Source organism: Plectrocnemia conspersa, unplaced genomic scaffold (assembly GCF_051122295.1).
Source record: "Plectrocnemia conspersa isolate PC_06_02 unplaced genomic scaffold, ASM5112229v1 ptg000013l, whole genome shotgun sequence".
Classification (NCBI taxonomy): domain Eukaryota; kingdom Metazoa; phylum Arthropoda; class Insecta; order Trichoptera; family Polycentropodidae; genus Plectrocnemia; species Plectrocnemia conspersa.
In genome coordinates this window covers 20,297,032-20,324,250 of record NW_028277177.1, presented here as the reverse complement: position 1 = coordinate 20,324,250, position 27,219 = coordinate 20,297,032, and the positions used below count along the sequence as shown (strand labels likewise).

The following is a 27,219-nucleotide window of genomic DNA, read 5'->3' as shown; positions in this document are numbered from 1 at the left end:
AATCAATTATTACACCTATTATTTTATTATATTTTACTTATAATAATACCATGAAATGATTGAATATCAAATTAGCACTCTTACATCTGTCCCGTTTCTAATGCAATTATACAAAAATGAGTGTGAAGCACTTCCAGGATTTATTCCAACGAATGAAAGACGTTCGCTATGCCGAAATTCTTCTTTAAATAAAATTAAGAATTAAGACACGGCTCTGGCTTCACGTAAACGCAATTATGTCCAAACAGAGAGAATAGCGCAGAAATTCAATTTTACATTGCGAGTTCTCTTCGCTCCTTTATTTTCAATAGTAGTAATTACGAGTTTTTTATATAGACAATGAATAGCACTTTTCTGTTGCTGACAACGCGAACGTTGAATAACAATTTAATTTAATATTTATTAAACTTTGCGAAAATAATTAGTAATTGTCCAGCTGTGTCACGAAGTGATGTTAATTATTGGAATTTAATTGTTTTCTTAGCACATTGCTAAGAAAAGTTCCTGGAATCGCTATCCAGCTAATATTTACATATATAAATTTTGCAATATTTCATTATAAAAATGCTTTAAAATAGTATTAATGTATTAAATATTAACACGTTTTGACGTGAATATGTGTGACGTCGGTTTGAAGATTTTTAGACATATCATCAACACATTTCACCCACTTATTTATGTCAATAGTATTTATTTATAATATTTTTTTGAATGTACCCTAAATAAAAATAGACGAAAAAAGGTATTGAATCAATTGCGTTTATACTTTTCACATGTGCTATATATATTTCGCTAGATAAAATTAGAAACTAAGTTGAATATCTTATATCAAATGCGTATATTGAAATTTAAATTAGATTAAAATAATTCTCGCAAAGTTTGATTTGAGCTCTCGCAGTTATAAATCATAGATCTTATAGTTTCACAGTAATACACATTGACTCAAACTTATTCAACAAAAGCATTTTGACTTTTGAGAGATATAAGCTATTATTTGATCTCAAGCCTTCTGCAAGAATGTTATTATTAGATCGCTTGTTTCTCGCTTAGAGCGAACGTTGAATTGTCTTGGTTTATGAAACTGCTGATTCTGTCAAGAGGATCTTGATTTTTCTTCAGACGCCTTGAAGTGTTCGTGGAGTGAATGGCCCTAGGGGCGAAAGGCTCTCTCCCACATGCCTTTTTAATCTGGCGAGTCTTTTGTTGGCCGAGAACTACACAAAGCCGGCAGACTGTGCCAGACGCTACACAGCGGCCGTCTGCTCATTGTCTCCTGGACTTAATTGCTACCACCTACCAGCTACCACACAACCTACCCCTGTGTGCATCCGGCTACGTACGACTTTCAAGCAAACTTGCATAACGCTCATCCTTGCCAAATGCGAAAAATACACGTTTCAATCGTGAATGGGACGAGGACAACGACCCTATTATATGAGTTGTATTATGACTGATATCCTTAGAAATTATTTCGTAAAGCATAATGTGCTTTAGAAAAATATTAAAAAAGCAAATACGTTAATTTTTTATGAGAAAGCTTTTATAAGAGCAGTGGTATGTGCAAATAAAATTATAATATGACTATTTTGTGTTAGAAAACTGCCATGGAATTTATTTTATAACATTTTCTCATTAAGAGAATATGAATGTAACCACTAAATTTAATTATAACTATTTTTAAAAGCTTTACTAAATAATGAGTCTACATTTATTAATTGACTCTTAGCTCATGGCCTTTATTTTGAATATAAAGTTTCTAACTTTAAAATTTAATTCTTGATTGACTGTTACGGTAACAAGTCAAATAATTATCTTGCGTCAATTTAATAAATAAATACATTTGTATGAATATTTTGTTATTACTTCATTGATATTGCAATTGGTATAAAATTGTATTAGTTTATGCAATACCTGTGATGTTAATATTATTTTTTTGTGATTAATTTTTTTTTTTTTAACAAAATGATACTAATCATAAAACACATATATTTCCATGGGATAAGCATAATCTGTGATAGCCAAATTTAAGTCAATTGGTTAAATTGCTTAGCTCTGATATCCCAGCCAGAATGGAAATTAAAAAAAATGGTTCCATGTAAGATTTAAACCCAAAATCTTTAATTTCTGAGCAATGGCTCACCATTGATCCATCTAGGTTTATTATAAATATATATTCATACGAATATTTTATAATAAATTTGTTTTATATAAATATATTATTGTTCATTACATAATTCTTACGAATATCTCCTATACATTTTTAAGCAAAAACGTAATAAAAAGCATGTGGTTTTAATAATGTAGGGTGAGTAATAAGAAATGGAAAATATATATACAGCATTAACGTAATTTAAACATATAATGTAAACCAACTGATATGAATTTATATAAGATACGAAATATTAGAATGTGTTATCTTAAAAATCTGTATATCAAAAAAAATATTTATTGGTATAAGTTTTATTATTAAAAATTATATTCTATTTTTTTCACTGCTTTTTTTCATCAAAAATATAAAATATCTATGCGTATATTTGACATCTAAGTAAAATATTATTTATTGCTTACTATTATTAATATCTGCGAGCAATATTAGAAAAATCTAATATGATTTTTACTATCTAGTCTGTTTTAAAAATATTCTATTTATATTTTTTTAATTAATTTCAACCTAAGGTCAAAATAATTGCAGTTTGTAACGTCTTAGACTGGTAACTCAGAGGCCGCGGGTTCGAGCCACGGGAGTAAACTACATTTGTATTTATAAAAATGCATTAATATTAAAAATCGGCCCTAAGTGCAATATGACCTTTAATAATTATACATTTAAATAATATAATCAAGGTCGCCGAAAGCGAACTCAAGCTCTAAAAAAATAATGATTCTGGACCCCATGACAAAAAAAAAGCATTTTATGTATTTTTTACCGTCGTAATATTATTTTTTGAACGAATATTAATAGATACGAGTTAACAGGGATTTATTTAAAAGGATGTGTGATCGTTTTTTTTTAAATATTTTCATTTTATTAAATGACTTGCATTTTTCTAGCCAAATTCAATGAGGGCAATAAAATTGTGCAGTGGAAACGCTTGGTTATCTAAGGTTCATATTAGGACTTTTTTAATAAAATTTTGACTTACAATAAGCGAGAAAAGATTGAAGCGTATTTATACCAAATTTTGATTAACAAGAGAGCGCAAAAAACAATTATCATTTCTCAGAAGTCAAAAATCCACGTCAAAAGCAATAAAATCGGCCCACTGCAACTGCTTTTCACGTGAATTTTTTACTTCTGAGAAGAGATAATTGTTTTTGCACCCTTCTATTGATCAAAATTCGGTTTGAATATACATTGATCAACCATCAGTTATCAAAAGTTTGTATTAATATTGCTAATGAAAGCTTTCAAATTTTTCTAGCGTAGTGTAATATTAAATTGCAGACAAACTATGGTTCGATATGCGAGATCTGTGTTTTTTCTGCTTATTTTCCTCTGAAATATGTTGGCTCAGTTCGCATTTTGGACTTGAACTAATAAAACTATATTTGTTTTTAGAACTTTCATTGTGTTAGGTTTGGGTTTGAACAGGATTGGACGTTTCGAAACTGTCAAATTTAGTATCGTAGATATTTTGGAGTAGAATATAATTTTACCAGTACCTATCAGTTAAAATATATTTTTACTGTTAAAAATATATATCTACTTATGAAAATGTATTTGAACCTTACTGAAAAATACACATATACTGTAAAATTCATACATTGCATGTAAAAAAATAATCATAAGTATGTACATAAATGTATATGAAGTAATAAAATTTTACTAGCACCTGCCAGATAAATTATATTATCACTCGTAAATATATATGTATAATATATATCTACCGGTGAAAATATATTTCGATATGATTTTACTGAAATTATATTTAAAAAAATATTTTTGGGATAGATTTAACTTTTTTTTGGATTTTCTTTGCAGGATAACCCGAGAATTTCAGGTTCAGAATTAGGGACAGCATTTAAACTTTTTCTAAAGTAAAGTCAAAAATAGGCCAGTCAGTGGTCGTTATTCTTAATATTTTAATTTCATTAAGATTCATAGTATTTCATCGAATGACAATTTTTGCTCCCATCTGTCCCTCCCCCAAAGGACGTCCATCACGGTCACTGGTATTATACAAAATAATCATAAACCAATAAAAATATTAGGAGTTGATTTATTTTATTTAGAAATTTTATGGGTAAAATATTTTTTATTTCAATATTTGCATCACATATTGATTTTAAATGTAATATTTTTCTGATAACAGCTCACCAAGATCATAATTTTTATGCTTTTCTCGATTCTAATCATTATTCTAGTCGCGAAATATTCACATGAAACTAAATGCATTATTAATTTATTTTGCTGCATCAAATCTAGTTGTCAAATTACCGATAATACAATTTATAAATACATTAAATTAATTTAATTCAGCTGGGGTTGTTTTTAATTCTTAGATATTTCTTGGCTTCTTTCTTTTTCAGTTTAAATAACTAAATTTACTGCTACTCATTTACATTCGTTGGATTTTTGTTCCCAACTAAGTCTAATATTTTATAAAGGTTAGAAAGGAATAAAATAAATAATAATTTGCAAATAAATTTTAACACAAACGGAGCCGCTTTAAAAAAGACACTCTGTATACTTCATAGAAATTGGGTACTTTTGAAGGCAATGTTCCACCCCTCTTATTTATTTTAGTATATAAAAGGCAAAAGAATATAATACCTGAAATACGTAAATCACAAACAACTAGTTGAGTTTGATTTTTTTTATTGAAAAATTAAAAATATTACATCATAACATAACATATGATATTCTCAACATATTGTTCAGTAAAAAAAAAATTTTTATACATATATGGAACAAAACATTATTTCTCTCTCCTCATTTTTGTTAATAACCAAAAAAACACGCTATAGAGTCAAATAATAAAACGCTTTTATGACAAGCACATAAATGTGTACTATAACTTATCCTTACCGAAAATATATATTATATTTGCCTTTAATATAAAAGAGCAGTTAATGTCTTTCACTTTTTGACGCTCTACCTAGTTGTTGATATGAGCTATATTATCAACTTTTTTCTCTTTCAGACTCTCGAAGATGTTGATATAAAATCAACTTCTGGTTATTATAAAAAAAATCGTAAAAAAATGCTATTGTAGTTCGCATGCTTTTAAATACAATATGTATGTTTTAATACATATATTGCTTATTTATTTGTGTCAGGTGCTATGTTATTTAATTTTCACAATATGATATTATTTATGGGTAATTAAAAGCTGCCGGTCTATTAATTACCAAGTCTACATTTATACGGCGAGCTCGAACGTATTGCTTTAATTACGTGACTTCATACACACATGTGCTAGGTCTATACATACATATGTATACATATTTCTGCTCCGGCGGATATTCATTGTTATTTCACAGAATTTGCATCCAACTTTCGGATGTGGCGGTGAAAATATTCATATTTGCCGAACGACGCGTATATGTTATATGTACATAAATAACGCGGAGAATTAACCGCTAACCAGAAATTAGTGGCTAACTGCTTTTGTGTATTCGTTTTCTGCAAATAAACGCCGACCGAAACCTTTCGCCGAGCTCGATAAATATACCTTGTCGTACGTGCTGAATGCTAAAGTAAAGCCTGCTGGTCGGCTGGCTTGGCTTTTACCGTTTATGTTTTTATTTTTGCCTCTGGGTGTAGACGACTGAAAAAATGCACACTGAAAAAATATGGAATTCGATATACGGAATAGCTACCAATATTTGAATTTCAAGAATGTACATAGGCTACATACAAGGGTTATTCGAAAAGTAAAGATACAAGGCTCAAAGAATATTTCTTAAGAATTTTATGTTAGATATAAACTTATAATAAAAAAAGTTGATTGTTTTGCTATTTGTGCAGGTAAAAATCACTTGAAATTTATGATTATTGTAATCAAAATAAAACAAAAATGGCTCTTGTAATATAATTTAAAGTTCTTCTTCTTAAAAACCTTCTAAACAATGTATGATATAATTTATAAAGTCAACCTTTATGTGTTTTTTATTGATTCTAACGCCAGTCTTGTTCGTGCTTTTTTTTCAACATACCTTTCAGAAACGATTTTATATGATACAATTCTAGACATTATTGCCATTGTTCATAAAATTAATTGAACGGTAAATACTTGTTATATTTTTTAATGTATATTTCAATGACACCATATTGTGTTTAACTGCTTTCTTCCTAATGAACCTAATTTCTTTTTGCATTCACATTTTTTTCCTAATTTATAACGGCATTGTCACAAATATAAACAGATTAATAAATAACTTCTTTATCAGTTAAGACACTTGCACAAATTCTAAGCTAAAAAAATTGCTTCCAATTTTACTAACTTTGCATCTTAACTTTCAGAACATTTCTCGATAAATGATATATATATATAATAAAATATGATAAATAATATTTACTACACATATTTAATGATACACAGTTTCATATGTTTAAACCAAGAAGAAAATCTTTTAAGCAAAGTGTTTAACACAAAGTACATCCACCATTTTATAAACATCGTGTTGAATCAGTATTGACGTAAAGAGAGAAGCGGTTGTTTTTTTGATCGTATTTGATTGTCATTGGTCGGTGATTTCTGTTAATTTCAAGTTTAAAGATACTCAGTGAGTCTAAGTTTGAGAGCTTTGATTGAATTTATTAATGGCTGGTTCCTTGAGCCGTAGTTATTATTTAGGCCCTGCGCATCTTAATTTATACACAGGCTAAATTGGGAAGATTTTGTTCTATATCTTTAAAACCAAATTTAATGTCTCAGTTTAACAAGATTTTGCAAGAGTTATCAACCTTTATAGTTAGTTTTTTCTGTGTTAACCCACTTGAATGCAGGTAATTTAAAAACTAATAGCTTTAAAATGCTATTTAGCATAGATATTCTCTGGCCATTTAAATTTGAGCACGAAACAATATTACATTATTATTTATATAAATCAAAAAATAAGAAAAAAAATACTAGTTATCTAACGCCATTAAGGACACATAAACGAGGCATCTGGGGATGCGGACCCTTGGTGACGTGCCATCTTAGGACTGTAGTGAGGCGTGCTAATAAGGTCCTCGTCCTCGGGATGATGAAAGTGCGCCTTTTAAAAAATGTTTTGCAATATTACCATTTTATTATAGGTTGTTTTATGACAGCTGTTAAAAAAAATATCTAGAATCTGCCAATTTTTAAAAAAATATTCTGGAAGAGTCACATCATTGTCAGCAGATATACAAAATTTGGTTAATTTTCATTGGCTATTGCTGAATCAACTGATGCCATTTCCACGGCGCAGTTATTAATATTTACACATGGAATAACACGTAAGCTTAAAGTGTGCGAAGATTTGATTGAAATGAATTCATTACCAGATCAAAAGAAAGGCAGTGATGTGTTAATTAGGCTTCTGGAACGTTATTTCAAAATTATCTTATATTTCAAGGAAATATCAGCTATTACGACTGATGGAGCTCCTGCAAGACTTTTTTCACTAATTATACTTATTTTAGAACTACAAACGTACTTTGTTAATATTTTAATGATTAAGTACATAATGTTCTTATAAATGTGGACACATTTAATTTGTTGAACTTTTTTTATTTGAAGATCAAGATAAAACTTGTTGATGTTTATCGATGTATAATCGATCGGTGATTATGGTTCACGATTTTTATCAATGATGGAACGATGAAATATCATAATTCAGTTTGAAGTAACGTTATTTTTATTATTAGATAAATTAAATATTATAAATTAAATGGCTTAGAACTAAATACCACAAATCGCAGCACGCAATCAAAATTAATTATTACGATTAAGTTCGCACTCGTCGTGTCGGTATAGTACAAAAGCGTCCCTTTGTGCGAATCTCGGCAGAGCTCTCGCACGATCCTGCCTTCATCCCTTCTTTTCTCCGCCGAGTTTAATCGCCTCAAAAAGGAATCTCGCCCCTGCTGCATTCCATTGTCTTTACGGTAGTATTTATTCCGGCTCTGGTAAACCCTGCAACGACCCACTGTGGGGTCGCCGGCGAACTATAATGGGGCCCATCATAAAAATGGACATTGGGCCACCCTCGACCTATCCAGACAGGAGCATTATATAAATATATATTGTGCGGATAATACTAGGGGAAAAGAAGTGCCTGCACTTTCAGAACGAAGAATGTTTGCTCAATATGTTATGGGAAAAATTCGGGTCGACGAAAGCGTAAGTGTTATGAATGTCGGCCGGAGATAAAACTCGTTAACATGATCGTGTGGGGTAGGAAAATATATTACGTGTTACACCCATGAGCAATCAATTATGTTTTAACTATATTTCTTCTATTATTGCGCAACAATGATTAACAGCATCTACTCATTGAATTAAAAGTAATATTTATCGTCCTTTATACATAAAATGTTTTTGTTTAAAAAAGACAATGTTATGCTTTAGTAGAAAGTAATTTAATTTTCTTGAACATTCTGAATTTTATAGACGTTCAACATTCATGACATTTTTGAGACGTGCTTAGATTAATTATACTTTAATAAAATAAATATCTTAATAAGGAAATAACCTTATGAAACACAAAGGTGTATGATTGGTAGAGAGCTGTTTTATCTCTTATTATGTCATATACTGATTAAGATTTGTTCTATTCTTTACAATGGCCCGAAGGATTTATATTGTATTAATATTTGGATTCTTTCTTTGACATGCAAATACTCGAATTCCTTTTTACTACAAAATTCTTTAAATCTAAAATAAAGAAATTTCCGTGCATGAAAATTACGTGTTTTAAATTATTTATTGTACTGATTCTATCATATTGTACAATATTAAACCTAGCAACCCATAACACCTACTTAAAGCTTAATAAGATATTTAGAAGATAAAAACAGATTTTAAATTACACATTATTTGGCAAAAAGTCGAAGGAAGGAAAGATTATCACTTCTTAATTCCGCGATCATATATAAAAATCATTTTACTAACAGGTTATTGTATAAACATATTATTTATTCCTTTATATATAACATATGTATATATATAAAGGAATGTAAATGTTAGGGCAAAAGTATTGCTCCTATGTGTACTTTACGAAAGTGTATGCTGTGGTAATAGGTGGCTATTATTAGCTTTTGAAAGATTGTGGCTATTGTGCAATATTGGGTATCCTACACGATTTCTACAATATATTTATTGCTGATGCCAAATTTAATGTCGTTTACATAAATCTCTCTATTATTGTCAAAAGACAAACAATTATAGTCTGCGTGGTTTGTGGATTCATAATTAAATCACCTACACTACTTTGCTTGTAATTTAAAAATGCACGAAAGTTCATTTCTTTCATCCAGCGTCATTTACGCTAAATTGATCTATATTATTATCTATTTAAAAATAAAAAGAAAAGCAGACCCTTTCACTTCCAATCGTCAGATTTCGTCCAGCCAAAGAGTTACATTGAATCACTAATAGTTGGCAGGAACGACAGACATTTTATTGCACAAATTTATACTGCCGAAATTTTAACTGTTCTAAGTTATATTTTGAGGATATTGATACTGTATATAAGAGTTTCGCCCTTTATTTTCCACCTCTTTTATTTACATAACTTTGATTGTTTTGTTGAAAAACGATTTATATATTTTTTGTTATTGTTGAGAAAAATTAGGTACTTTTAGAAAAAGATTTTTATAACAATTTTTATTCTCAACTCAATTTTTTTACACGTATCCTAAAGCACGATGTATGTATACTGTATATATGCAAATGTTAACTAAAAAACACACTACATATAATATTTTCAGTATACAATAGTTTCCATCATTCATTCAGTATACAATTTAACCATCTGAAAATGCATAAATGCGGTTAAGCTTATAAAATTAAACTTTACCAGTTTGTTTATAAATATGTATTATAATGACATATATTAAAAATTGATCCTCAATAATTATAAAAAATGAATCGATAAGAAAACATTTGGTTTATGGCGCTTTTAACGCGTAATATACGAAATTTTTTTCTCACTGTCAAAATAATAGCTTTACGGCCTGGGAAAAACAACTGTTTTATTACACAAAAATATTTTCAGCACATTTTTTTACAAGTTTTGTCTTAAATTTAGCTAAAAAGTTATTATTGAATTGAACTTTGAATTTGTTTTTAGTATATCTACTTCGTATTTCATAAACATAAATATACTATTTCATATTAAAATGAAAATTGATTGGGTGCCAAATGTTTTCAATGAAAATAAAATCAGGGGAAATGTATACACCTATTAAAAAATAAGAAAATATTGTGAACTGATATATAAATTAATTTTAAATTATTTTGTCGCAGCAAATTGATATTTGTTGAAATTGTATTTTATACTTTATAGAAACTAATGAACTATATTAATAAAAAAATATTGTTATATAGTGTAGTACGTATTTTTATCTACTATAGAATTATTATTTTGTGTAGTTGCTCAAGTAGCAATATTATACAAGTGGATGAATAAAAAATAAATAATAACTATCTGGGTTTGAGAGCCCCTATAAATCCCTATACAAAGCAGGGCAACTAATTAATGTGCAGCCTGATTGGAGTATTCTTTGCTATTCCACTTTACTCCTTTAACGTTCGAGTTTTTCCTACTAACCGGCCAAATAATCCTCATTGCCGTAATTGCGAACGGTTTTCAAATTCTATTGCTCTGCTAGTTTAACTATGCATATGAATGTATATGATCTTATTTAAAGTGCATTAAATACGAATGAATATATTTTTATATTATTTTTATTACTGCTATTATTTTATTAGGTAATTAAATATCTGTAATAAATTATTATGGATTTATATTTACCATGCTTGTATGTAATATGTAGATACAGATTCCAAAAGAGGGTTGTCTAATAGATTATTGTTCATATATATAATTTGCCGAACTACATATGGAAGGGTTAAATTTAATATGCTTCAGAGATTTTTATATTGATACAATTTATGGCTAAAAATTACTGCTCAAAGTATTGAATTTGAGCTATATTTATTTTGATTAATTAATTAAAGTAACAAAGTTTTACATAACAGTAACTCGTTGAGGATTAATTATTAATTGCCCAATTTGTAGCGATAAATGTTATCTTTGCTCAAAAGCTCCTAAATATAAATGAAGCCTCTTTAGCAATAATTCATTGAAGTGGGTTTATAATATAATATAAATATTATTCCAATCTATGTGAACAAAGAAAATATTAAACGTACCAAAGTCCTTTAAAATGTAGCATTGGATATTTTTATTTTATATTTATAACCACAAAGGAGCTTACAAAGATTCACTCAAAACGAGTATCGCTTATAATACAATGTATATTCGGTAGAAGTATAAACAACAATATTTGTATTAATTGTTGGTAAAAATATAAATATAAATATAATATTTTTTAATAATATTAAAATCTTGTAATAATTTAAATACCGATATCTAGTGAATAGTTTGCATTTTAAGACCACCTGTATGCATAATTGTATGGCAATAAAATGAGAATTAAACACTTCTCTAGTCCGCATATTTAGACGCAAATCCCTGAATATTTCGACCATCTCAACATGAAACGGTAGAACCGTGCTTGATTTGCATGCGCATTTTAATAGTCGACGCCATCTTGCTTTACCGCGTGAAATTATCAAAGCGCATATAGTAAAAACATACGTTGAAACTTTCACAAAGCATACGCTTCCATAAATTTTCCCAGAACGTAATCATTTGGTTTCGCAGTAATTATGAATATTTAATTGAAATATAATAAGCAAATTACATGTAAAATTTAATTTTAATTTTATTTTATTAGGAAGAGAAGTGAATTATAGACCCGCTTCGAGTCTCCATAAATCTATATTTTAAAGTAAAAGCAGGGTTGTCCGTTCCTTGGTTATTAAAAACGCGTCATCGCGAGTTTGAATGATATTCTGATTTACTTGAGTACGGGATGGTTATGAGACTATGAGGAAAATTGCGAAGAGGACGTTGAGGAATCCGCCCCCAGCCGCAGACTACAAATCGTTGTAGAATCCGTGATGTATGTACATATGTATGTGCTATATTAATATTCTTTGCATTTGTATAACTTGTAAACCTGACCATAAATGATAACATGAATGCAAATAAAGTTCCACAGCATTAATTAAATTTAATATCTATCACATTGAACATATGTTTTTAATTAACTATTATTTTGTGGACTGTTTCTATACAAGTATAAAAATTCTTTAATTAATCTAGATAGATATTGATGTTAGGGAGTTTTATATTATTGCATAAGTAAGGGTGAATCCGTGCCAGATGTTTGAAAATATGAATGCTTTCTTGAAAGCTTCTTACAAAGGTTGGATTTTCATAATTCTACTCAGCCTTATTTTTTCTTTGATAATCTAAAAACTACAATAATAATTAGATAAGAGGAAATTGAGCCACGTGAAATTTGGCAGATTATAAAAATGTATGGTGGCTTGCCACAGAGTTACGCAAATTTGCCTGTCGGCAAACTTTAATCTCGTTTTTTCAGTAATCCTAAGAGGTTTTTTTTATCTTTTTCGAAATATAAAAAATGTAAAGTAGCAACAGCTATTATTGACAATTTTCTCTATGATTCATGTATAAATATAGAATCTCGAAATTATTTTGTAGCTCGACGCTTTGTAGTCAAATCGAAGTAGATCGATCCGTTTTGGTCATCACCATCACCATCAAATCACTATCCTACTAAAATTTGTTTCCTTCAAAGGTCATCCAGTTCTCTATTCATTAATAATATAAAGATATTTAAAATAATATATAGTATAATATATTATTATATTATAGTATGTGCTTAAAATAATATAGCGCAATATTTATTGTGTTAATATAATCACATAATTTTTACATAATTTATCAAATTGGAAAGTAAAATTAAAAATTCTAATTACTTGAAAAATAAAAAAATATTGAGAAAACAAATTTTCTATATTTACAGCATTTTTAATATTTTGTGAAAAAAATGTCTAATTTTTTACCTAGAGTACCTAGAAATTCCCGGGAATACCCGTGATTCGGGTATTTATAACCATTCTTTAAATAAAGACGATCAAATTTACTTAGGTTCATTGTGACTCAACTGTGTATTAGTTAGCCTTAATATAATATTCTTAAAAATAGTTTAAATCTATGCTTTCTGAAAATCCTTCGTACCATTTTTAATCCATATATTTCCAAAAGAAAATTGATAAAAAAAATATCAGCTTTAATTTTACAAATACATATTAGATTTTATGTCTATTTCCTGATAAAGGATATTATTAGTGTTACGTTTACTGATGATAAATGTTATAAAAAAAATGTTAAGGATATAATGAAAAAGTTTCAAATTTAAAGTTTTTTTAATATATTGCCGTTGGTTTGTGGAAATTTGCAATGTTACGTTTTAATAAAAAAATCTTTTTTTATTATTTTTCTGCTGTATTATAATTTACCGAGAAGTGGGAGATATTTTCATTACGCTATATATCAAATAAATTAAATACACCTCTAATGTAATTTATAACTTCTATGTGTATATTACCATATATATTTAAGGAAATGTTCATTAAATTTCAAGTCCATAGGGACAGAACAAACTTTGCAAGAAAAAAATCTTAAAAAATAAATTATATGGGAATACAAATATTATGGACTAATATTATTAAATACGGGATTAAGTCCCAAAAATGAAAAAAAATCAAAAAAGATTTTTATAAAAAATAGACTAATTAAAATTTGTCTGAAGAAATGCGAAAATGTTGTTAAAATCAAACCAAAATTGCGAATAATATGCTTAAAAATGTGCAAAAAAAATTTAAATCTTGCAATAAATAATTGAACAACTACAAATATAAAATGACGAACTCTCATATTTTAACATTTTACAATTTCTATAATTTTCGGTGCCACTTTAAATTATTATTGAAAGCTTACATTACCTCAATATATAATTTAAATGATAATTAGGTATTACATTTTTGTGTAACATTAGCAAATTGGTCTTCATGTCAGGTAGAAAGCATTAAGAATTTATTAAATATTTTTAGATTAGATGTGTTTATCTCAGACAGTTGCAACTATTAATTTTCATCAATTTTTTGCCACATATAAAAATCCTTATTGCATATAAATTGCTTTTCTTTTCATTAAAATATAGTAGTACAAAACTATTAGTACACTTTTTATTAATATAAAACAATTTTATTATGTATGTAATGAAAAATATTATTAGCAATTAAAATCAAAATATTTTAGAGTTTCATAAAGCAGCTACCAGTTACCGACTTAAACCACTGGTCTAATGTGCTGTTTTTCATTGCTGCATATCATCAAATAAATGATGATATACAGAAATAATATATTCAGGCTTAATTGTTAGACATACACAAATCAATAATTACTCATTAGTTGGATTAGGTCAATATTTTACTCATGTTTGTGTATGTTTCATAAATTTGATCAATTTCGGTATAAAGATTTATTTATGAAGCGTCATTCGAAGAATCTAAGAACTTGCTTTGTCCTTATTTGACGTGGGGCGATACTTACAGTGTCTGGACGACATTAATTAATACATCAAAATAATATTTTTTAATAAGTTAAATATTTCACATACTCATGCTTTTCTTATTTCACTGCTTATACTATATTTATGTGTATAGGTATATTTTTCATGGACGTTTAGCCTTTCGACGCCAAGCTATATTCGTAGGTATTCCGCGACAATTAATCAAGCGCTGAGCGTATTAAACACTCGTCGGCTAAGTTTCAGCAAGCTGTCGGCATTATAATTAATGTGACTAGAGATGCGTTTCCAGTTCGCCATTTTGTTTGTTTATCGCTTTCGCGTTAATTTATCGCGCGATTAATTATGGGTGGAAGATCCTCGACGGAAGTTATACAATACGCTAGGTAATGTGACGCGTGTTTGTAACGTGATATTATTATGACAGAAGGCCGCCATCTTTGTAACTTGTATCCGATTTTAAAGTGGCTCCATTTGCGAAGAAAGTACATAAATTAATTTGATCTTGAAGTATGCTTACGAGGAATTTCTTCTTACATACAACCATTGCCATAATATTGGTGCATTAAAATGCTATATCAATTATATATATCAGTTTGGGGTATTTTACGTTAATTCATTTTTACATAAACATATAAGTAAATGGCTAACCACTTAAATCATTTTATTGAATTAGCAATTTCATCATCCTGTACAATTTGATATAATGTAAAGATCCCTATTTTAAATAAGCAATGAGAGAAATCAAAAGTTCATATTCATAACAATGGAAGAGAGATCTCGTGACTAAATAATTACGTTAATAATTAGAAACATTGAATGAACTGCCTAGTAACACATTCGTTCCGGGACGTTAATTATCTATTAGAACCGCGGAAATAACTACTCTTTGCTTGGAATGACACGCGCAAGGCAATTCATACCATCCTGAACATAATACTTTTGTTCTTCTACCCTTTTGTTACCGATCGCCAAAGTGAACATCTGGACCGTTTCTATTTTGAGGCGTGAGCACATTTTGAAGCGATGTAATTGGCTCGCAAACATCATCATCTGCGATTCGCCAGAGCTGTCTTGAACCAGCGTTATATAGAGCAGTCACAGCAGCAGAGATAAGCCAAGAGATCCGCTCATCGCGTCCCATCCGCTCTACCGAAGGCAAAGGTAGCAATAATACAACTCAATACGCCAGCGAACACTCATTTTTTGCGACTTTTTCACGCACTTCTTTCTCATAAGGTTATTTTGGAAAATAGTAACTGATAAAAAAAATGATATATTTTATTGCAATAAATTACCTAGTGGTGCTCTGGCCCCTGGTAAAGAAAATCAAGAAGCATCCAGAAGCTGTTAATGATAGGCGATATTTTGTTAGAAATGTTTTCCTATGCTTATTATTCCAAAAAAGAAAAGTTTTTCCGCCCGCATTTTTAAAATTTTTTTTTTCGGCAATGTGATGAATGAATGAAAGTGATGAAATAAATTATTTTATTAATTTATGTTGATACTTGTCGGTAACACAATGAAGTATCAGCGTTAAAAGTATTTTTAGAAGTGCCTGAATGTAAGGAAGACTATTTTAATGTCTAATAAACTAAATATTGCTAAATAGTCAGACAGATAATTGGTCATAAATGTTGCCAACTAAAGTCAAAATTTGACTTACTTGTTTATTATATTGTTCTAAATTTTTATTTTTAAATATGAATACGACAAAAGTTACTAATTTTAATTGAATATCAAATGAGCATGGCCCAAATCTTAAATTTTTGTTTTTATTCCAAAATTCGCAAGCATATATTAACATTTAACTTAGCAATAAAGCATTCAGTTAGACTTTAAAAAAATGGTCATCTAAACAATACAATTAGTAATAGTTGTAATTTAATTAAAACGAAATTAAAAAATTAATAAAAATTGACAAGTCACAAATTTCTACAAAATATAATTACCCCTGCTAAAAGTAAACATTATAAAGAATAATGATATAATTAAAATATGTAATATAATAAACATGGTAAAACATGCGATCGGTACTTGAATTATTTTTTCGTTTTATTTATTACCAATTAATTAAAATAATAATAATAATTTTAATATCGGTAATACCGGTATTAAAATCTTTGTATTATTGCAATTCTTAATAAGTATAAAATGGGCTCTAAAACGCCACAATTGAACACTTAAAGATTGTGCGAAAGTCATTTGATTTGACTTATCTAACTTTAATATTAGTTTCAACTTTTTGCATAAAAAAATATTAGAAATTTAATTACTCCTTAAAAGCTTATGAATTTTATAAAAAAAGATTCTTTAAACAAAATCCTAAATTTAGATGCAGATACAATGTAGCTGAGAAAATTATCTCTCTTCAACTGTAATTTATTAATTTATGGATAATATATTAAATATATCTTTTGTATTTATAATTTAATTCAAATTAAAAAAAATCGTTATTATTCTTACATCCTAAATATATTATATTAATCCATTTTCGTGATATTGGTATATTAAATATGTTACACAAATAATAATATTAATATGATATTTAATAAATTTCCGCATATTTTATTTCGAATGAAGATACACTGATGTATTCATAATACAAAACCAACATTTTTTAAATTAAATTTTTATGCTAAAATATTTTTGTTCAACTTATAGCATATCGCATTACTGAGAAAGCATGAACACGACACGACTTTGATATTAATTTATATTTATTTGAATATTTCAGGTATCCGACTGCTTCGAAAGAACGACGATGCTTTTCTGGAAGTACTGTGAGTAAACATATATTAAACTTGAATAAATATACACGCGTAAATATTTTTATTATTAAATATTTGTTAATAAAAGTTATTACCGGATAAGCGCAAAAAGTTATATTTGTACGCTTCATACGATCACATTATGACGCGTGTAAATATGTACATAGCTTGCTCAAAAAGTTTTCAAACTTTTAAAATAGCGCAATGCAATGTCGTCGTCGCGATATGAGAATTTGAGCACTGATAAAGTAGATTATTTATTGTAATTATTTTTATTTAAGCTTTAAAAATGTATAAACATTTTGTAGGTTTTCAAACAAAGATAAAATATTTTTTTATGTAAAATTATAGGTTTATTTTTTATTGTGCCAAAATACCCAAAAATACGTTTTAATTGCATTTTAATGATTAATTATAAGATTAAAAATATCTAACGTTTTTTAAAAACAAACATACTTTATAAAAGCTCAGATTATTTAGTATCACAAGTATGACCGACTATAACAAAAAATCCATATTTGTATGTTAGCAAGAAATTCATTAAAGCTATAGATTACATCCCTCGATAGCAAAATTATGATGCGTGGTCCATTGGTAGCTTAGAAAAATTAAAAAACGTATATAGCGCATTTGAAAATATCTAAAAATTGCAAAGATGTAATTAGGTAAAAGTATATTAAAAAAATTAACTGCATAAAAACACTTACAAAAATTGCAATAATTTGGTGTAGCTTACATGTTTAAAAAAATGCTTTTTAGAACCGTGGAAAATTCATTAAAACGATTTTCTTATAGAACATGAATATATTTTCAAAGTAATAGGACTAACTAATTTGCGAGTAAGATAAAAATATATTAAATGAAATTGTGGAAACTTTTTGAACAGCCCACGTTTATACGTATCTATATTAAATACATACATTCTGAGTTCCGAAGCGGGGCGTTACGGAAAACTTTCAAATATTTACACAGCTCGAAAGATATTTCCCATTAAAGTTTCTCGCGGTAAATAAGATCGTAAATTGTGCGATGAGTTGAGAAAAATTGTGAATTCGAATCCGAATCCATTTCATTTGGCAAAGTGGGAAACGCAGCCTCCGGCGTTGTGCTGCGAAATATCTTTTCGCCTCCAAGGTGCACCTTCCTCCTTCTCTTTTTTGACTCTTCTAGACCCCCTTATCTCGGTGGAAACTATTCTTCATCTGAACTTCAGCAGCCAAGTTTTAAGTGTATGCATTATGTTTTTAAACCGTCGCCGACGTTACGGAAAACTTTCGTGCATCTGCACCTATTATGTCGTATTTTTAAACATGCAAAGCCTCGGCGAACAGTTTTACTGATTAAAGTCACTTTAATCTGTGTACAGATTTAATATTTAATATGCTTATAATAATAAAATAAAATAAAAAAGTGTAAAACATATAGTGCACAAGTATAATCAATATAATCTTTGTTACTTGAAGTTGAATCCCTAAGACTCGATTGTGTTCGAATTAGAATTAAAAGAGAAAATTCATATTTAAAATAATTTAATAATCGCTAATATAATTAAATTAGTAGCAATATCAGATAGAACTTTTATCTTTAGCAAGGGAAAAATATTATTTTTCTAACTATTTTAATCTGTGCTATTTAGAAAAGTACTAATTAGATGTACGAAGTTTGCTAATTGTTTAATAGCAATTAAAATGAATATAGTAAGAACTTAAAAAATAAGGGCTTGTTACGGGTATTTATAGTAATAAAATAACCTAGACGTTATTTATATCTTCATATATTATAATAAATATCCGATTAAATAAAATTTATTTATAATGTTTGTATTTAATTCTTTATGTAATTGAATTCTGTTTTTTATATTTTTAACGATTTTTAAACATTTTTAATATTTGAGAGCTGTGTATAATTATTATTATTGCTATATGTTCATAATTCTACACATAAAAAGATATATTTATTTAATGCTAAATTTTTGTTTAAAGCACAGTCCCTGTTAATTAACTAGTACATATTATAAATATTCATTAAAAAAAATGTATTACGATGTAAAAAAATACATAAAATGGTTTTTTTATCATGAGGCCCGAAATCATTATTTTGCCAGGGTTTGGAGTCACTTTCGGTGACCCTGGTTTCAGGCGTCTCCGAAGTGGGTTCGCTTTGGATTCCGAACGTCGAGCTGGACCAGTGTTTGCGAAGAGAGAAGCGACGGCTTCTTCGATCTTCGCTGGTCTGAAGCTTAGTCGGCTTCCTTTTAGTTATACAAGTGGATGTTCATGTATGGATGCCAGTAGTGTCAGAGAAAATTCATCATACAAAGTGTCTGAGGAGAAGCCCTGAGATACAATTTTGAGTGGAACAGATCCTTATTTGCCCGCGTACTATATTTATATCCATGGTAAATTTTGTTGTCCACGACAACTTTTTTATTTATAGCGCGTTCTTTGTGACTTAATCTATTAAAATGTTTCACACGGTGGTGTTCCATTTTAATTAAGAACCCTATTTTTTATCACAAGTTGAACTGGCCTTTTTATTACTTTAAAGTATAAGTTGATTCCTTTATACATTAGTCATTTCTTTCACCTCGATTTTCCAAATTTTTCTACCGCCATTCATATATTTGATTATATTAAATAAAACTAAAATATCTATAAATATGTGCCAAGTGCGAAATTGCTGCTTAAAGAAGCAAACTCAAATATGCATGCATTCTTATCGGGTCTTTTTACAGTTCACTGAAGAATTCTGTTGGCGGAGGTAGGTAGTTTCGTTTCTCACAGCAGATTACATTTTCACAATCGCGATCGACATTATGTCATGCCCCTTCATTTATTTTGCTGTTTTTTACAAGAAATGTTTCAATATTATACCTTAAGCTTTGAATCCTTTTAAAGAAATAAAAATACGTATTAAATGAATGCACATAAAAACATTTTAAGTTGTAAACATATTTTTTATTATCACTTATCACTTAATATCACATCAGGTGTTTGAAACTGCTTTTGTTATTATTGACGATAAAAACACAAAGTAATTTTATTATATGTTTGTTTGAATATAATCGCTTTTTACGTAGAATATCACATATTTTGATTTATATATTTTAATATCATTGGCATTTAAATATATGATCTTAAAATTTTCGTGATTTTTTCTTTATTTTTTTGCGCTCCTTTTGTAAAAAAAACCACATATATCTTTATTTGTATATTAAAGTTTGTTTACTGGTAAAGATTAACATGTCGTTATTTTATAAAAATAAACGTTCTATAGTAAAGAAATTCACTTAATAATAGCATCTTTATTTTAAACATTGTGAAATAGAACTGGGGCACATCTTAGCAGGGCTTCTTTAATTAATTATCCTTCACTAAAGAATTTTTCATGCTAAGCTATGGAGTAAGCAATGCAGAAACTTGCTAATATTAAATTTGTATTCGCCATTACTGTAATTATACAATCGCGATTATATATAATAAATTACGATTGAATAGGTATTCTGTCATTTGAATAAATATACATTTTTCTGCATTTTTATAAGCATCTCTACATATTCTTAAACGAAAATATGGCACTATCAAGTATCGCCATTTAAAATGTATTTGCCACACAACTTATAGCAGTGAAATCAGCAATGTCTCAGAATGCGAGGATATTTTTTTAAATTAATTTCATATTTCAACTATATAAATATTATGACTGACACTGATTATATCAATCAAATCATGTTTAATTTATTTGTGGTGGAAATATGGCGTTTAAATTTTCCCTTATAATACAAAATGGTTAAGGTTTTAGGTATCTTGTTATCAATGGTCTTTTTGCGTATGTGTGCGTTCACACGCGAACAATTTTCACGCCTTTATCTCAAACAGTTTACGCTTTCTTGTCTCAGCATCGGATATAACAGTTTCGATATCCTTCGTCCAGCGGGCCAGTATCGGAAGATTACACGAGAAAACTTTGCTAGCCAACATTACCGGCTGGGGTTAAATGGACCCTTTCATACAAAGTTTGATAATACGTTCACGCCCCCACTGCTAATACCGCCATTATTAGACACTATACCGAATTTCGCTTAATATATTCCCATTACATTAACTTGGAGCGGTCACCGTAATAACGACGCCATTTGAAAGTAACTCAACGTTGAAAATACAATACAGGATATATACAAATAAGTTTTACAGTGAATAACCTGTATGCACAATATGTAAAGAAAGTTCGTTCAACCTTTCTTAAAGTATTCGTAAATGTGACTTTATCATTTATTCTATTGCAGTCTTCTTTGTAAAATATTATTGTGTAGTTGTGAAAATCTTTTTGTTGGAATAAAGCTGATAAACATTTTAAGCAATTGTTACATGGTTTATAGAATAAAAATTTGATTATGATTGTAGAACATTTTTTCGTAATTTTAATATTTTTTCATAAAATATGATTTACTAATTTAATTTGATTAGTAGGTATATACATATATTTGTAAAGAAGAAGCATCGTTAAAAACTCGGTTTTAGAAACTTTGCTTTGATAAAAGGTTAAGAAAAATATTTCATTATTATGTCATAATTTCAGATTACAATGCATTAAATATTTTATAATAATCTTTAATTTAGTTTAGCGTTCTTAATTATGTTTGTGATTTTTTTTAAAAAAATTTAATGCTTGCTAATAAAATCGATGCAAATTAAAAAAAAATGCTATGAATTTAATTCTAGTTGAATTGTAAAAAAAATAAGTTACGAGTATTTAAAAAAAATTATTAACATTAAAAGTATAATTTTATCTGAAAAAAAGTATTTTTTTGCAAAACAAGTACTTAAAAAATAAAAGCATATGATTTTTCTATACTAAATTTAATCATAAACATAGAAATTATAAATCTCTTGCAATTGCTTTTGTCATTTTCATAACAAAGCTTTCGTAGGAATAACAACTTGTGAATCGACGTATCGTTATTATGGCAAAATGACTCAATGTTTTTTCTAATAAGATGTATACTTTATTAAGCTCTTAGTCTTAGATAAATAAGGTTACTTGTATTATAAATAAATTAAAATGTTATTAGAATAAAATAACAATGGTTTTCAAATCATCAGAAATACATAAATATTTAAATGGTCAAGTCTTTATATTTATATTACTAATGATATATAAAACATAACCCATTATACCGCATTAATGCTAATACCCAATTAACCGTTTGTTGCCGATCATTTTCCAATATTCAGATTTACTGTGTGGCAAAAGCCGAGTTAATTAACTTGCATATCGATTTCCTAACGGTATATATTAGTAAAGTTTCACCAAAGCCCATTAAGGTAGTAGTTGTCGAGCAAAAAGCACGAGATGGGAAAAAACGCTTATTCTCCGTTTCCTACCTTTAGCCGTAATTTAAAAAGGTCGCCACGCAAATTAAATTAGCAAAAAAACAGTAAATTGCAGTCGTATGTGGTGGTCTCTTATTTGGGGACTTTAATTAAAACGTTGTTGTTAAAAGTCTAAATTGTAGTAATGGAAAGTCTTTAATCTAACATCTTGCCTCTTTGGTGCGCCCCTTCCGCTTCGCTCAAGGGATGGTTTCCCGAAGTTTCCTATTTATAATTCGGGAGAGCTTTGTCCCCGTCGGCGGCCACCGGAACCAATTACGAAACTTTCCAGGGGACTTTTAAAGCTCTAAGGTCAGTGTTTCTTATTGCCCCTTCGCAGTGATGTATTGGCTTTGCACTATATTTGACCGCGTAAGCGTTTTGCGACACTTGTGAGTATAATATTATATAAAAATATACCCTCCAGACTAGTAACCCCTCCCCCAAACAAATATATCACAGCTTAAAGATAATCTGAATATATATTATATCAATAAAATTCACGTGAAAAAAAAAGCGCACACCTTTAAGAGACGGCTCTAATCTGCCCCTTCGCTATTGTAAGGGCTTGTCGTATTTCAGAATTGCCTTTTTGCCGGGACCGTAAATCTGCTTATCTGATTTGATCCGCGGGCCATTTGCAGGCAGCTTCACCTTATCTCTGGCCTCATTGAAGAGGACTAGAAATTTACATTAGCCGATTCGAGAAAGTTCAAAAGGATTGAATTAATTCAAAAGCGAACCGTGCGTGGAGTGTTTCGCGACTGGAATTAATAACGAGTAAAATATGGGTTACTTATTTAATAAACAGGGTAGAAAAGGGTAATATAGGTTTTCACGATATTCTAATTCAGTGCTTACTAAGGGGTGACTCCACTCCCTCTCCTAGGATAATTTAACAGATATGAATTGTTTATGGTTTATTTCGAAAAATGATCATTTAAAGCAAAGAGACTGATGTGTCAATGTATGATTTCTACATTATTTATTTATTATTAGCGCTTTTTTATAAATAAAAATTTAAGTCTGCTACCGTGACTAGAACCCGCGGTCTCTAGGTTACCAATCGATACCATACAGACAACGCTATTTCGATCTTATTATTATTATCATTATATTTTGGTATATAAATACTTTTTATTAATCCAAATAACAACAATAATTTGTGTTATTATTGATGGAAAAAAATTATATAATAGTTACTAATTTAAATTTAAACTGATGAGAAGGATAGTAAAATAGTTATTAAAACCTACCAGAATAAGGGTATTACATTATTAATTAATTTAAAATTCTTATATGAAATATTGTTATAACTCTTGCTAAAACATTTAATGCATGTGTATTAACGGTCTCTTTCCATCACATTATATTTTCCCTCGTATTTAAAAAAAACATATCATCGTATAATTTATAGCATTCAAGTGAAAACATTGTTTTATTTAAACTTGTCAAAGTTTTTGTAAGTCAATGATCCTTTCATTTTTAATTTTTCGTTGTCAGTTAAATGTTCGAAACGAAATATTAATCGCAATTCCTAGAGTCGGTCATAAAACTTATATTATCAAACCATGATTTCGCAGTGTTAATCGAAAATCTTTGTCCCTTTGCCTGCTCTAAATGCAGTTGTGAATTAAATTAATGATTGTATAAACAATTTTAGCAGTCTCAAACCATTTAAAAGTATTTGTATAAATTTTATTTAAAAAAAAAAAACATGTTCTCAAAATTCAAGAGAAATCTTTAAATAAATCGAGTAATGATAAATCAATTTTAATTTTTGTTTTGAAATTCTGAAAATAAAATACTAATTTTATAAATGTACAATCAATCGTTATTTTTAAAGACATTTCACCGTATTTTTATAACTTACATTATTAAATGCGAGAACTTGAACTTGAATAAATATATGTTTGCTTACTCATCGTGTTTGAGATATACTCCATTTTTTTTTTTGAAGAAAATAAATTATTGACAGCTTATTGGAACTGGTTATAAAACTTTATCTGAATTCAACATGTTTGTTGTACGTGTTTAAGATTTCTACGCACTAACCATTGTGGCCGCCGACCATTATAATCATGAGTACCCACTCCTCGAGTGTGTGTAAGTGCGCGCGGCCGCCGCACGCGTTTTTGTTACATTTAGATAATTATTAATAATAATTTAAACTCAGTGAAGCGGCTTGTTTTGTACAGAGCCTCCTCCCGCCCAGTACCCCAGGCGGTGGCTCCGTTTGCTCCGACGTAAAGGCGGCCCTGGAGATATACCACTATACAAGAGTACGGCCCCTTTTTGTGAATAGGGCATATAACGGCGGGGTTCCGGTCGGATGACATTTTTTCCCAATTAATTTAATTAAGTAAAGCAACTTCAGACTAAGAAACTCACCTCTGTATTTATAAAACTCCACCAGCAGCCTGCTTATGCTTCCCTTTAGATTTTCTCTCTCTGTATAGCAGATAAATATAATAATTACGTCCATAAAGTTTGATTTTAAATAATATATTTAAAGCCCGAGTGAGTAGCGAGCTTGAAAATATACAGGTTGTTGCATAAATCTTTGCCTTTTTTAAGGTGCGGATTAAAAATTAAAATATGTAATACTTCTACATAATTATATAGTCTCCGTCTTTTTATACAATTGTTCTATATATGTCAATATTTTTTTTATATCTGATTCCATTGAAAATTAATGTATTATTGTAAGCAATAAATGTCTTTTTTATATTCGTTTTTGTAAAATATTTTTTTCCACCTTAAACTGATAAAGTCGTTAGGAAATTCCAAAGAAAATCCATTGATTATTTCTATCTTGGATACATGAAAGCAATAGCTGTTTTGGTGTAAAATTACCTTTTTTATTTATAAGGGACGGCCCTTTTTATTGTCTAAGTTGCTTTTAAATTAATTAGCTAGGCACACTATGTGTCTGTCGTAATTATCTGCTTAAAATATATTAACTCGTAATGAATTATGCCTTTTATATCCCACCAAAAACACTTCAATTATGCACAGATTCACTTCTTATCTTCTCAAAAATAAATATTTTTGTTCTAAAATTATTAACTATCGCCTCAGACAATTTGTGATACCTGTATTCGGTAAATTAACATATCACCAATGTTGGCGACACATTGAGCTTTTGTGCTAACTTCTGTATTGTTAATCTTGGACCTGCTTAGACGGCAGCTCTAATATCCTCACTAACAACCCTTAAGGACGCCCGTAGATATTCAATGTCAAAATACCTGGAACGAAATTTGACACTTATGAAAATTAATAGTATTCCTGCCCATTGCATTACAGATGTTTAAGCTGCTATTGTTGCATTATGTCCGAGTTGAAACTCATAAATCATAATATAGACTTACTGAGATTATTTTATTTCCACTGTCATTGTTGATTAGGGGTTAGAAATATCAAAATAAAAATACCCCGTTATTAAATAGCATCATTAATATGACTACTGTTAATAAACACCGAAAAAATATTGAATATATCGTTAATTTATACATTTTTGCTAAAGACTAATCGGACAACTTGATACTCTCACTATATACAACACAACACCGATGCGCTAAAAAATAAACCTTAGTTGTATATGGCGAATAATTAAAATTTCTTGCTAAAGTTTTCCACCGCAGTTCGTTTCTGGTGGCATCTTTCTCAGTCGGTAATTGAAACCGGCTTATCTGAAATTTTCCGAGAAAACCCACTTTTAGCAGGTTACCGACTTTATTTTTCCGGTTTCTTACCGGGAACAACTTCATTACGGCTCTCTTAACTTTGTCGATTGCTTTCCGCTGCCGTTATTAAAAACGCATGCACATGAGCTATATATCGCCATAACGACCTCTAACGTTTTCGCAGCGCAGCGAATCGTTTCAAAATGTTTAACCTATTCACGACCTCAGAAATTAAAAAAATACGTACCTATATCAAATCGAAATTATTTTACATATATTTTTTTCAACCCGAGTTTTCTCGTTTGCGGTCGTTAAGTGGTTAAATGAACAAAGTTTGCCAAACACGTACATACAATACATACACGTATATGTTTGTATATACCAAGATGTTGCGTCTGGAATGAGGATGCTGACAAACTTGAAATTTTAGTTCGGAGGAGGAATATTTTATTTATCCATAACGAAACGTGACCTAAATATGATATCAACCGTTCCCGTCCTCCTTGTCCTGAAACGTCTGATAAATGTGCGACGACGTCAATTCGCAACACTTTGCACACGCTGCTTATTATTCAATATCAAGTAGCAAATTACCTTTCAACGAGAAACTAAACTATCATACTCTCTAACGATTAAAAATATGCACTAACAAACTTTGAGTATGTACTAAACATGGATTTCGAAGCCTCCGTATATTAGAAAATTAAACTCTGGTATTT

General features: G+C 29.1%; 1 long non-coding RNA gene across 1 annotated transcript in view; it reads left to right on the top strand.

The window, feature by feature from the left end:
• LOC148227535 (uncharacterized) overlaps positions 1-27,219 on the top strand; it is a 209,639-nt gene that overhangs the window by 154,760 nt on the left and 27,660 nt on the right. The window contains exon 3 of the long non-coding RNA XR_015812100.1: positions 17,406-17,451. This is a non-coding gene — a long non-coding RNA (uncharacterized LOC148227535). The remainder of the gene's footprint in view (positions 1-17,405; positions 17,452-27,219) is intronic.